The sequence below is a fragment of the Dreissena polymorpha genome, chromosome 4 (assembly GCF_020536995.1).
Source record: "Dreissena polymorpha isolate Duluth1 chromosome 4, UMN_Dpol_1.0, whole genome shotgun sequence".
NCBI lineage: Eukaryota > Metazoa > Mollusca > Bivalvia > Myida > Dreissenidae > Dreissena > Dreissena polymorpha.
In genome coordinates, this window is record NC_068358.1 from 50,830,690 (window position 1) to 50,844,309 (window position 13,620).

General features: G+C 34.7%; 1 protein-coding gene across 2 annotated transcripts in view; it reads left to right on the forward strand.

Moving 5' to 3' along the window:
- Window positions 1-13,620, forward strand: part of LOC127877529 (uncharacterized) — a 25,788-nt gene continuing 12,168 nt past the window's right edge. The window contains exon 1 of one of the 2 annotated variants that reach the window (XM_052423478.1): window positions 1-299. The gene's annotated coding sequence lies outside the window, so the exon portion shown is untranslated. Of the gene's footprint in view, window positions 300-7,834; window positions 8,001-13,620 lie in introns of those variants that run through there. The other variant, XM_052423477.1, reaches the window with a different exon arrangement.

A 13,620-nucleotide genomic window follows, 5' to 3' on the forward strand; every position in this document is an offset into this window, starting at 1 on the left:
TAGCGTTTTCATTTTGAGATTTCACGCCAAATCAAATTATCCGAAAACAATACTGACTTCAAAGATCTACAGGAGATGTATATCTGTAAAGAAACAGTATTGTCGAATGATGTGTATGATTATATTGTGGCGCATAATCGGTTATTCTCCGATAGTGATTAAATGGAAGACCTGTTTTTTGCAGAGCTTTTATGAATGAACTTTGCCACTGAAATTACTACGTTGTTTATCCATACACGATTTTATTACCGTGAAACGTGAATCAGTGTGGATTTTAAGGTACATCCATCGCATACCCAGTAAGTGTTTTTGTTTCAATCTTTAGTTTAATATTTATTTAAAATGCATGTCGATTAATTGGTATGTTTACAATTTTAATCTACGTGAATACATCTTCTAATTAACTACGGTTGTAGCTAAAACATTTACATTAACCTTTATGTATATTTTTGTTACTTTAATTTGATCAATGAAAAAGTCATTTTATAAGATAAATAAAACCAAGATATATATATACTATTACATATCATTGAACATTATACAACAAGTTCATTCATTAAATGTATTATTTAACTTGAATTATATTCTCTTTTTTTCACCTGAACGGGTGCGTCTGGATCAAGTTTGATGTATGACGATGCAACCGGACTTTCACTTTGCTGATATTTCTTATTACTAGTTCTGTTAATCGGTGCAAACGTCAATAATTAATGCGTATTTTGAGTTTTGAGGAGTCCATATGAAGATATAGACAGCCACAGCAATAAATCTTGCTATATAAGACGCTGGTATTAATGCATTCCGCAAAATATCGTCTCAGAATAACCTATGTAGTCCACACAAAAAAGAACTATTTTCCCTTGACTAGATTTTCGTTTTCAAGAGACGAAAAACATTAATTAAGCGGAAAGTGTCGTCCCTGATTACAGGGTGCAGGATCCCGTGACTTTTTGGGGTTCAACTTTTTAACTTTAATAGATTTAACACGACGGTAAGCGGTGCTTTATTTCATATATCTTTTTTTAACAAGTTTTCTTAAGAATTTCAACAAGTGCATAAAAGACAGATTTTTATGCTGCTTATGGCAATGTGAAATACATCAGAATTACTTTATTTAATAAGCACGTGTTCTTGTTCAAAAATTTCATTTTTACTGCATACGTTGTACACGGTTAATGGCCGGTTATGTTTCACGCAACGTAAAATTTTGTCACCGATTTCAGACGTATTTAAGGATTTATTCTTATACCTTAAGATATCGGCACAAACTGCAAGAAAAACTGTCGTGAATGTTCTATAGATTTTTGCAAATGTATTTCAATAACTTGAGATATTTGCAAAAATGAAGTTCTTAACGGTGTGATTACATTCTAACCAGCCCATGTGTAAACTCCTGAAAACCCCGTTGATTCTGCACCCTGGATTAGCCTGTGTGTTCTGCGCAGGGTAATCTGGGATTACTCTTTATGCATATGGATTTAGCCTAGTTTTCCCTGAACGAGGCTCATAAATACTAAACTACACAACAAGCATCACTCACGGATCAACATAAAACATGCCCGAAACATAGGCGCTCGATGTCAATGTTTTATTTATTTTTTTATATTTTTTTATTATTTTGTTTTTAGTTATCCGTTGTTTATTATAATGCATACACATACACTTTCAATAAAAATACATGGCCTTCTCATGTATTTTGATGTATTGGATTGTGGTTATGTCATGGGCATTCCATAAAACTTTTTCCAGATTTATTTAAAATATTGTCGTACAGTATCAGGCAGACCTGGGTAATTTATGCCCAATTGTCATCGGCGATGTTTACATATCTACAGTACATACAATGCTAATATTTTATGAACCATTTACCCATTGTGTTCCTATTGTCAGACCATTAAAGCCACAAAGTTAAGTTTTATGTGTCATGGCCTGACTATTAAATTGTTATATTGGTATCGTCGGTGCATTATTTGTGCAATAGTTGAGCCGCTCTCTGGCAAAAAGGGGCTTAATGCATGTGCGTAAAGTGTCGTTCCAGACTAGCCTTTTCGGTCCGCCTGCATTGGATGTCCGTTTGGAACAGAATACTTTCAACGAAAAAAAATCCTTTAAAGCCGAAAGTGACGTCCCAGCTTAACATGCGCGGACTGCACAGGCTAATCTTGGACAACACTTTACGCACAATCATTTAGCCCGGTTTTCCAACAAAAAGGCTCATTTGTCAAGCTGATTTCCCCTGCAAGTTTTTTAAAAACAGAAGAATCAAAACAAATATCCATATAACTTGATTTCAAAACATATAATGTTTTTATAAACCATTTAAACAAATGAAAGTTTACACAATTTGTAAGGTGAAACATGCCGATACGAGAACCAATTTTATACTATTGTACAAACGTGTTGAATTTGACGCCTTTTGAAAAAATGCAACATTGTTGATAATCACTATAATTAAGAGCATTCATTTTCGTATACTTGTTATTTTACCAGATCTGTTTCTAGTTTTCGCAATGAAGAATCGGCATTCTTAAACGAAGCACGGTTAAATAAATTACCACATCGACATTGCATACTGAACGATGTCTTATTTGATCCAACAAAAAAATAGCGGGGTTTTAACGAACAGTGTGCAACATTGAAATTTTCGAAACTGTGAAAAGTAAACACACATGCCCATTAAAATGCCAATAAGTCATACGCTGTTTTGAGGTCGTAAATCGCCGTCATGTGGTCATTTGTGGAAAAAATGACAACTTAATTTGCCTTATGTCACTTTCAGTTACATAAAATTTAGCGCTTGCTGTAACGATTTCAATGACGCAAAAAGCGGCCACTAATCTCAAAAGATATTCATTTTGTTCTCACACATGGTCATCCTGTCAAAAGTCGCGTGTTTATGGGATATTGTCGGTCATTTTGTCACAAGTCGCGTGTTTATGGGATATTGTCGGTCATCCTGCCACAAGTCGCGTGTTTATGAGGTATTGTCCACGCCGGGTATGCGGATACTTTGATAACAGATGGCACTTCGATACCAGATAACAACAAAAGCCACGCGCGAGAGTTGAGTCCTTAAGCTTTTTTTGCATTTATGTTCTGTTCATTTGGTTTTCAGACACGTAACATTGATTGGTCTATCAATGGTATAATACTTCGTATTTCGGAGCAAGAAAGTCGTGAAAAAAATGGATTATAAAATTTCGTTGATAATCGTCATGAATTCGATGATCAGTTCGTATTTCAAATAAAAAAAAATACTTGGAAATAAATCAAGAACGTGCCAAAACTAATCGAAATAAAAGATCAATACGTCCCTTAATGTTATAACATGTTAAATTAAAGTTGAATAACGTGTCTGAGGAAATTGAAATGTTTTAAGAGTCGGATGCCAAATGTTCATGGACACTTCTTTTACCGATCATCTCAAAGACAATGACAATTCGAGTCCAGATAACTCGACACTTTTTACCAGATATAACCAGGGACCTATGTTTGTATAGGTCCCTGATATAACACACTCTATTTAGTCAATCAGAAATGCAGAATTCGCTGTGGAATACTGTTATAGTAAGCAGACAATAGATAAAAATGTATTTACTGACGTAATTTAAAATCTAATTACCGAAATATGTTCTTATCCCTTTGGAATATGATAATAAAAGGGAAAGGGAAGTGTAAAGCTCAATACAAAGGGAGTTTTCCAATCTCTTTTAAATTGTGTGGCTTCGCATTAGTGTCGTCTTCGTGATGCGATTCTAATGAGCACCAATGACAAAGGATTTTATGAGGTGTATTGGCCGCTTTAAAACCCCTTGCTTTCCTTATCTAGAGTCATGCTATAATGTCAATTGAACACAGTCGTGTTCATCCACATGATACGTTGTATTTTCAATTCTCTTAATCTCAATGGACCACTTAAAAACAAGTTTATTATTTAGACAATTATTTTCGATGGTCACTTGAAATATATTACTTCAGAAATAAGCATTTTAATCTTATTTAAATTTTGCACTTATAATATTCATTATATAAATTAATAGTAATACGATTTTTGAAAACGAACAACGCGATTGGTTATATTTTACATGTGTATGTAAACGTTATGCATAGATTCCCAATGTGTCGGGCTTGATAATGCAAATTGATTCGTACTTCAAAATGTTTGGAAAGAATAGCCATTATATACATAAATGCATTTCAGGGAGAAGATAAAACTCGGTTATCAGAGTGCCCAATTTGTTGAAAGTCTCTGTTATCCGAAGTGCCCTATATCGGGAATCAAAGTATCCGCAACTTCATGAATACCACCTAATAAAACAAGCTCTATCTTCGTTTATATTTCATTGAATACTATCAAAATTTCAGTATTTGAAGCACAGTGATTACTCTACATGCTGGAATATCAAACAACTTCGTGCAATATTTCTAAGTAGTTTTATTTAGTTGAAATGTTTACTGTTCATCCAGTTTATGCTGTTTTCCGACCGAATTTACTATTTTTTGGGGAAAAATCTACCATTCTTCCGTGATGTTTTTCAATGCAATAGAAAATGATACACCATTTATAAAGCCGACCATGCGCCTTGTCTAAAAAACTTATCTTTATGATATAACTTTAAAAAAAACTTGATGGACTTACCTCTCGCGCGTGGCTTTTGTTGTTATCTGGTGCCATCTGTTGTCAAAGTTTCCGCATACCCAGCGTGTTGTCGGCCATCTTGCAACAAGTCGCGTGGTTATGAAATATTGTCGGTCATTCTGTCACAAGTCGCGTGTCTATGTGATATTGTCAGTCATCTGCCACAAGTCGCGTGTTTATGAGATATTGTCGGTCATGCCACTAGTCGCGTGTCTAGATATTGTCGGTCATTCTGCCACAAGTCGCGTGTTTATGGGATATTGTCGGTCATCATGCCACTAGTCGCGTGTTTATGGGATATTGTCGGTCATTCTGCCACAAGTCGCCTGTTTATTGGATACTGTCGGTCGTCCTGCCACAAGTCGCGTGTTTATGGGATATTGTCGGTCATTCTGCAACAAGTTGCGTGCTTATGATATATTGTCGGTCATTCTGCCACAAGTCGCGTGTTTATGGGATATTGTCGGTCATCCTGCCACAAGGCGCGTGTTTATGATATATTGTCGGTCATTCTGCCACAAGTCGCGAATTTATGGGATATTGTCGCGAGCACACTCTTCTCTGCCCCACTGTTTTTTTTCAATTAAGCGAGTTAAACGTCGTCCAGATTCACTATAAAGGACGTGATACATTCGATAAAATTGTTTTCATACAGAACCCATTGTGTTCTTACATCACGGTGTAAACAAAAATGCAGGTCAAAAATTGTCATTTCAAAGGCAACGTATTTTATGTAATTCTGAATTCTGTAAGGTTGACAACTATATGTAGCGCATATTTCATGGAAGGAACAGGTTATGGATAAACGTACAGTGATGAAAACAATTTTTTGGCTTACTGTTAATTTTCCGGTACATAAAACCTCATTTGTAAAACTGAATTCGCGGAGACCAATGAACCAATTTAACAAATTACATTGCATAAAAAAATAAGTATTTTGAAAAATCTTTTTGCGATGCATATTACAACTAGAATCCCAGGAAGAAACTTCCGGCATAATATTTCTGCTGTTGCGACTGTTGCATATAGTTTTTCTGAGATTCACGTTACCACAGTTGCTTTGTTTCCTGAAAAATAAACTTTAAGTCACGTTTTTCGACTACTTTTAAAGAAATACGTGTATAATTTGAGACATTACGCTACGGCTCTTGAAAAAGTTACATCGTGTTATATGGAATAGTACAATAATTTACGGTAATTGTCCACAGGCTTACACCAGAAAATAAAAACTACGGTTAAAGTAACAATACATTTAATGAAACATAAATAATGTGAAACAGTCCGAAACCATTTAAATTCGCTATCCCTGACGAGGTGCAGCGTGCTGAATAAGTCATACCGGGCCCCAGTTTTTTATTCAATATTGAGTTATGGGTATTTCGTGAGGAATATAGTGCTTCCTTTCGTTCGATTAGGCATTATCACTGTGAAATCAATTGATATTAAATCAAGTTGACATACGTCCCACACAGAATATGTTAAATGTGAAATAATCACCTTTGGCACATCGCTGCAAACAAACAAGGCATGCAGGTGTCGTGTACCTGATTTATTCGTTTGTTGTGCAATCGAAATAGCGTAAGCGATCATTTATCTCAATATCGATATTGTAGTGATTTTACGTAGAGTGTGATCTTATAAAGTTTGACGTATTTTATAAGTGTTCCGACTTTGTCAATGCCTGATTCAAAACACTTGAAACTGGATGATAATTATTACCGATGAGTGTCTGGGTCTCAGTATGAAAGATCTTGTTACAATGGTTGGTGTTAAAGATGATTGGATCTTCCAAAGTTGCTAGGTTACTGGAAGTTTTGCTTGTTACGCATGTGAAATATTCGTGGCGTCTTTCGAACAGTTTTTAAGGTTATTTTTTACAATCTCGTGTTTATATACACAACGCATTTCCTGTTTATAATCTATGTATTCGGGTCTTAGCATTACTGCATAATTATACTACATGTATTTATCCTATATTATGATGTATGTCGTTTGCTGAACGGTGACGGAGCGAACACGCTGTGTGAGTCTTAACTAATGCCACTTATTTCAATGACTTGCATTATATAATTATCATATATAAATAGTATGTCTCTTCAATGTGTTCGTTTCTACTAAAAAAAGGAGCAACAAAGCGATGATGAACGCGACATTGTGTAGTCTTTGTAAAATATAACATTAGGACGTTTTGAGCCATTTGGACAGAGTTGCCATGCATATACATTCTCATATAACATGTAATGTAAAGTGTTATCCTCAGAGATATGGGGTACTCGACCACTAACACGAAGTTCCCGCTCCGGGGAGCATCCGCTCTACAGTTTCTCAATAATGTTTACTCAATGCGCAGTTGCCTGTCAACTTATATTGTGAAATACACAGATGTTATGCCAGATTCCCACTATCACGATCGAAGTAGTATACATTTAAAGGGATTCAAGTTCCATTTTATGGTTTACGTCTGTATTTCAAAAACAGTAAAACATTAAACATTTTCAGTGATAGTAAGAATTTACAATGGTAAGATAAGCTACGTGTATATCCTACTCGTGGTGATGACTTGTTTGAAATATTTGTTTTAATATTCTAATTGCTTAGTTTTATAATATAGTACCACTGTAAACACATCTTTACAGAACCGAAAATCTGAGTGCGGTTTCGCAATTGCATTATGAAGCTCAAACAATAGATATTTCTTATCTATCGTTTAGCCGATAATCGTTTAGATATTGATTAAGTTAAAAGATCAAAACCTCTTTGTGGCATGCATGGATCATCTCCGATGTAGGTCATGGCAGTTATTGTTTTCAATAAATTTGCTTTTGTAATAGATCGATAAACCGAATGAAAAACTGATTAATAAATTTGGTTTAAAATTCCCAATTTATAAACATTCTGATTCACGAACATTCCTTCGATGGAGTAAAATAATCCCCGAAAACTGGTCTAATTTACCAAAATCAAACAAAACCCCTTCTCAGTATGTCATGGTTAATCCCATTCTGAGGGCCTTTTGCTTATGTCCGTTTATGAAAACTGTGATAACTTTACATGCTGGAATTTAGAGATGATTTAATATTTTATTACAATAATCCAACACTCGATAACTCCCTTAAGATAGATTTTAGATAATCCCAGTCATCCGTCAGAAATCGATTTACGGTAAGATGAACAACTGCACACGAATTTATCAATTTATTTATTCAGAGCGTTTGGGATAAGATACAACTCCTGATAATTTGCTTTAAAACATTTGTTCCTTTGGACATTCTATAACAAACATTCGATGGAAAATGTGTTGTGTTTGCGCAATTGATATTATTATGGGATGGAGCTTTATCAGTTTTCAGCATTTTATAAGGTATTTATGCTTTGATTTTATTTTTTTTTTGTTACTATTTCATGTTAGGAAACATTCATGTGCGTTTTATGTGTATTTACAGAATGGAATAAAAATAATTCCAAAACAGTTCTTTCCCTTTTTAAGCAAAGTGTACGGAGACAATTTATTCCAGTCTATGAAGATTTTAATGTCATACTTAATTTAAAACTTCATTCGGAGATCATTTTGCGAAGTAACGCGTTGCAATTTGTCTAGATTTTTTTTACTTAAAAGAGGATCTTTTGATTGTATTGATCATCTGAATAATATTCCAATTTAGCGTGTTCCACTTTCAGTTAGGTGGAGAGCTATAACATTACATTTGAGTGTTACGCACTATTATATGAACACATTTTCAAAGCGAGATTATAGGCCATGAAGTTTTAATTTCAAAGACTCCAAATTTAATATCAATCAAATCAATGTAAATATTTGATAGGCCATTAAGTAATTGTAAGTGTTTATTAACCAGTTGAATACACAGTTTATACCATGTATAGCCCATATAAATAATGGAGAGAATTATTCAACGTTAATATCCGTATAAAATACATATATATCAATTAGAAAAAAGATCTGATTTGTGTTTTGTTTGCAATTATATGAACATGTAAACACATTTCACAAGTGTGGTCATAAAACTCTGCGATATTGCGAAATAACGCTGATATATCCCAAGATTAATTTCATAATCTTTCATTTGGATATGCAAGGGCGTCACGATACAAAGGCTCGCCAGTTGGATGCGAAGTCACGATACTAATTTAACGTACTAATCTAACCTCGTAACCGCGCAATCTCGAATCGTAATTTATCCTCTTCGTGTCGTTTTTTCATGATTTCGCGCTTGTAATCCAGAGTGTGAAAGTCCAAAACGACGATTGGTCCTAACGAAATACCGTGCGAATCGAATATTCATTTATTGATAAATCTTTTGGTGAAAAGTTTTGCAAGGAAATTTTCCAGACTGCGCTATCCACACCGCTTTTATGGTATTTGTCGTTTAAAGAAAGTCTCTTCTATCGAAAATCCAGTTTCGACGGCTAGCTCTACTTAACACACATGCATGAAGTTAGTTTTCCAAGAAAAATGACTCATATATACTAAATTGAAAAAAGGAGGCATTTATAAAGAATACCAATAACAAAGGTCGAAAAGAATGTAGACGTATTTTCGCGTTTTTTTTTATCAACGTTTCTGTTATCTCTAGTATTGGGTGTAACAAGATTGTTTGCTTTTTACGATATAATTTATTTTAAAAGCATTTAACTGTTACGTCAATGTCTTTCACGTGGTTATAATGGGTATTTGGCACATATAATTGTCTAAGCCCTCTTTTTCATTCGGTCAATTCGGTCAATTGAAATATGTAATAACACATGATTGAAAATTCTCACTTACACAACCTTGTGTATTGTGCTATAAATGCAGCAATGACCATACCATACATTTTGATGATGACAATGTGTATTGAATTGTGTCTATATATGTCATGGACTTTATTAAGCACAAGATTTATTAACAAAAGTTTCGTGCAGTATCTGATAAACCGGGGTCATTAATGCACCTTAGTCATCGGTGATGTTTACATATCTACTGAAAAACAAAGCTAAACTGTTCTTACCAGTTCAATCAACATATTCATATGCTCAGACCAAGTCGAGTTGAATTTGCCAAGGTCGGATTTTTGAGACGCGCTCTGCGAAAAAGGGTCTTATTGCATGTGCGTGAAGTGTCCTCCCAGATTTAGCCCGTGCAGTCCGCCTATATTGGATTTTTGTTTTAAAAGAGAATACTTTAAACGAAAAAATCGCTCAAAACCCGAACGTGGTAGGCCTTTATAGAATGCACAGGCTTATCTGGGACGACACATGCATTTAGCCCGGTTTTCCCAGAATGAGGCTCATTGTAAAACCTATGCCTCCTACAAGTACTTAAACCAGGACGAGCAAAAGAACAAGGAAGTAACTAATTAAAAAAACGTAAATCAATTTGATATATAATGTAAACAAATTTACGGTTACACACGTTGCAAGCTGAAACATATCAATACCAGAACACATTTTTAACAATTGTACAAACGTGTTTAGTTCGACGCATTTTTCTTATTGATACATTGTCGATACTTACTGGTACTTAGTGTTTTTTCCCGTTTACTTGGTGTTTACAAAACCTGTTTGCACTTTTCGCAATGAAGATTCGGCATTCTTTTGACGAAACACGGTTACATAAATTACGACATCGACCTTGCACATTGCACGATGTATTAGGTTGACGAAAATGCTCGACTATAGAAAAAGTTCATTTATTGAGCCTATATATCGCAGTTTTCTACAATCAAAATATTGCAACGATAGTTTTGCGTGTGACCAAAGTTCACGTAAGTTAAGGTCTTGAGTTTTTCAGACACGTCTTCAACCCCTATTATTGTACAGGTTTCATAACACTTTTTGGACGCAGATATTTCCCGCACAGAGAAGGCATTTAGCCATAGCTGAGTCCAAAATAGACCATATCAAATTTTGTGGATGACAGATAAAAATATGCTTTAATCCTTATTTGAAATGTATTGTAACAATCAATGCATCTGAGGACATTGATAGAAATGCGCGCGAGTATATTTTCACATTAGACAATTACAACATGGCGTCAATAAAGAAACTCTTGAAATGTATGTGGCCGATATTTTGTTATGTTCGGGTATGTCAGTAAAATTATGTTAACAACATTTAATTGGCTTTGATTTTTTTTTGATATTGTTAATTTCTTCTCCCAAAAGCACAGCGTTGTATTTTCATTTTATGTTTGTAAAGATTGATTTAGCGGTAAATGAAAACGACGTTTTAACCTTTATGACAAATGACGTATGCTCTTATTTGATCACAAATATTATTTAAGGATAAAACCGTTGTCAATATTGCAATTTCCGACACTGTGAAAAGTAAAATGAAACTTGAATTAAAATACCGATAAGTAATTTCACGAGCACTTTTTGTATTTGTAAATTGCCCTCAGAAGGTCATGTATAAAAAACATGACAACTTAATTTTCCTTTTGTCACTTTCAGTTACAGTCAATTTCACGCTCGCTGTAACGATTTCAATGAGGCAAAAGGAGACCACTAATTTTAAAAGAATTATAGTTTGTTCTCACACAAAAATCGCTATTTAATATAAGTGTAGCATCATATGGCGTCAGCTATCACTGACATTTGTATATGTTTGACCCTCGCTCTGGGAAGATGGGTCTTCCTAGATAAGCATGTGCAGTCCGCACAGACAAATCAGCGAAACGAATTTCTGCTCTTTCGCAAAGAAGAGGCTTACACAATTTATTATGATGGTTTTGTAACGAAACGTTAACCAACGTTTTATTTTTTATTGTTATAGTTAAAAATAAATTAAAAACAAATAGTATAATAACATGTAGTGCGTTAAAATTCAAAGAGAAAACACGTGTTGGTATTCCCACTCCATTTAATCGTGCTCACGTGTCAGGTATCGTACCTATCAACTACTGATATTTTAATACAAGCAACCAAAAGACTATTCACTATGCAATTGCAGATACACATTATTAGTTGCGTGAATTTTGTAGTTGAAAGAAGAACATTTCCATTATAAAGATCGTTGGGAAAATTGCTGAATTTTAAATTAATATACTTATACCACGGTACATGTATCAGGGTCAACATGCAATCAGTCGCGGGTAGATGGGATATTTTTACGAGAACACGAGCACTCATATCAGGTAGACCAACCGTTTTTCCCTATTGTATTTTCGAATTCAGACGGTAAAACGTCTTCAGTATTTTTCAAGAACTGTGGAAAGTATCTTTTTATTGATATAACAGTTACATTCGATTAAGTTTCTATATCTTTTTTCCATACATGACCGTTGTTGTTCTTTGATTACGTTTTGAACGAAATTACAGGTCGTGCAATTTTATTCTTAAGGCGACATGCTTTATGTCTTTAATATGAATTGTAGAATATCCAGTAAGGTTCAGAACTATACCAAGCGCATATTGATATTTCAAGGGAGTAGCATGTACAAAAGTACAGTGATAATAAAACACTTGTTTTAAGCTTAACGGTAATTTATCGGTAAATAAATAATCATTTATAAATCTGAATAGGCTGAACAAAATGAAGAAATTTAACACCTTAACACGCATCGAAAAATAAATGGTTGGTAGATCTTAAGGCAAAACAAATAAGGCTAGAATCACAGACCGAAAACAGCGGCAATAGTATTCTGTATTTACGACTTTATGTAGCAGAAATATTTTCTGACATTCAAGTTACAACAGTTATAACTAAATTTTTAACAATGAAAATGGATTATTTTGTTAAAAATAACCATGTCGTTAAGCTTGTCGAAAACTTCATTTAAGTACAACACATGTACAATTTGACAAATTACGTGAAGGCTAAAAGTAAGATGTTTTACATGTTTAGTTTGTGCAATAATTTAGTAATTTACGGTAACTACAATTGGTCACAGGCTTACACCAGAAAATAGGACTACGATTTAAGTAACAATACATTTTATTGAATTTTCATTTGTGTGAATCAGTCCAAAATTGTTAATACTTTATTCGTATTGTGCTATTCTTAAACAGACTAACTGCATGTGCGTAAAGATCATTCCAAATTAACATGTGCAGTCCGAACAGGCTGATCAGTGTCGACACTTTCCACTTTTATGAAATTTCTGGATGAAAGGAAGTCTTTTTCAAACGAAAATCCGCAGTCAAGGTGAAGTGTCGTCCATTATTAGCCTAAGCGGACTGCTCATGCTAATCTTGGACGACATATTACGCCCATGCATTAAGTCGACATATTACGCCCATGCATTAAGTCGACATATTACGCCCATGCATTAAGTCGACATATTACGCCCAGGCATTAAGTCGACATATTACGCCCATGCATTAAGTCGACATATTACGCTCATGCATTAAGTCGACATATTACGCCCATGCATTAAGTCGACATATTACGCCCAGGCATTAAGTCGACATATTACGCCCAGGCATTAAGTCGACATATTACGCCCATGCATTAAGTCGACATATTACGCCCATGCATTAAGTCAACATATAACGCCCATGCATTAAGTCGACATATTACGCTCATGCATTAAGTCGACATATTACGCCCATGCATTAAGTCGACATATTACGCCCATGCATTAAGTCGACATATTACGCCCATGCATTAAGTCGACATATTACGCCCATGCATTAAGTCGACATATTACGCCCATGCATTAAGTCGACATATTACGCCCATGCATTAAGTCGACATATTACGCCCATGCATTAAGTCGACATATTACGCCCATGCATTAAGTCGACATATTACGCTCATGCATTAAGTCGACATATTACGCTCCATGCATTAAGTCGACATATTACGCCCATGCATTAAGTCGACATATTACGCCCATGCATTAAGTCGACATATTACGCCCATGCATTAAGTCGACATATTACGCCCATGCATTAAGTCGACATATTACGCCCATGCATTAAGTCGACATATTACGCCCATGCATTAAGTCGACATATTACGCTCATGCATTAAGTCGACAT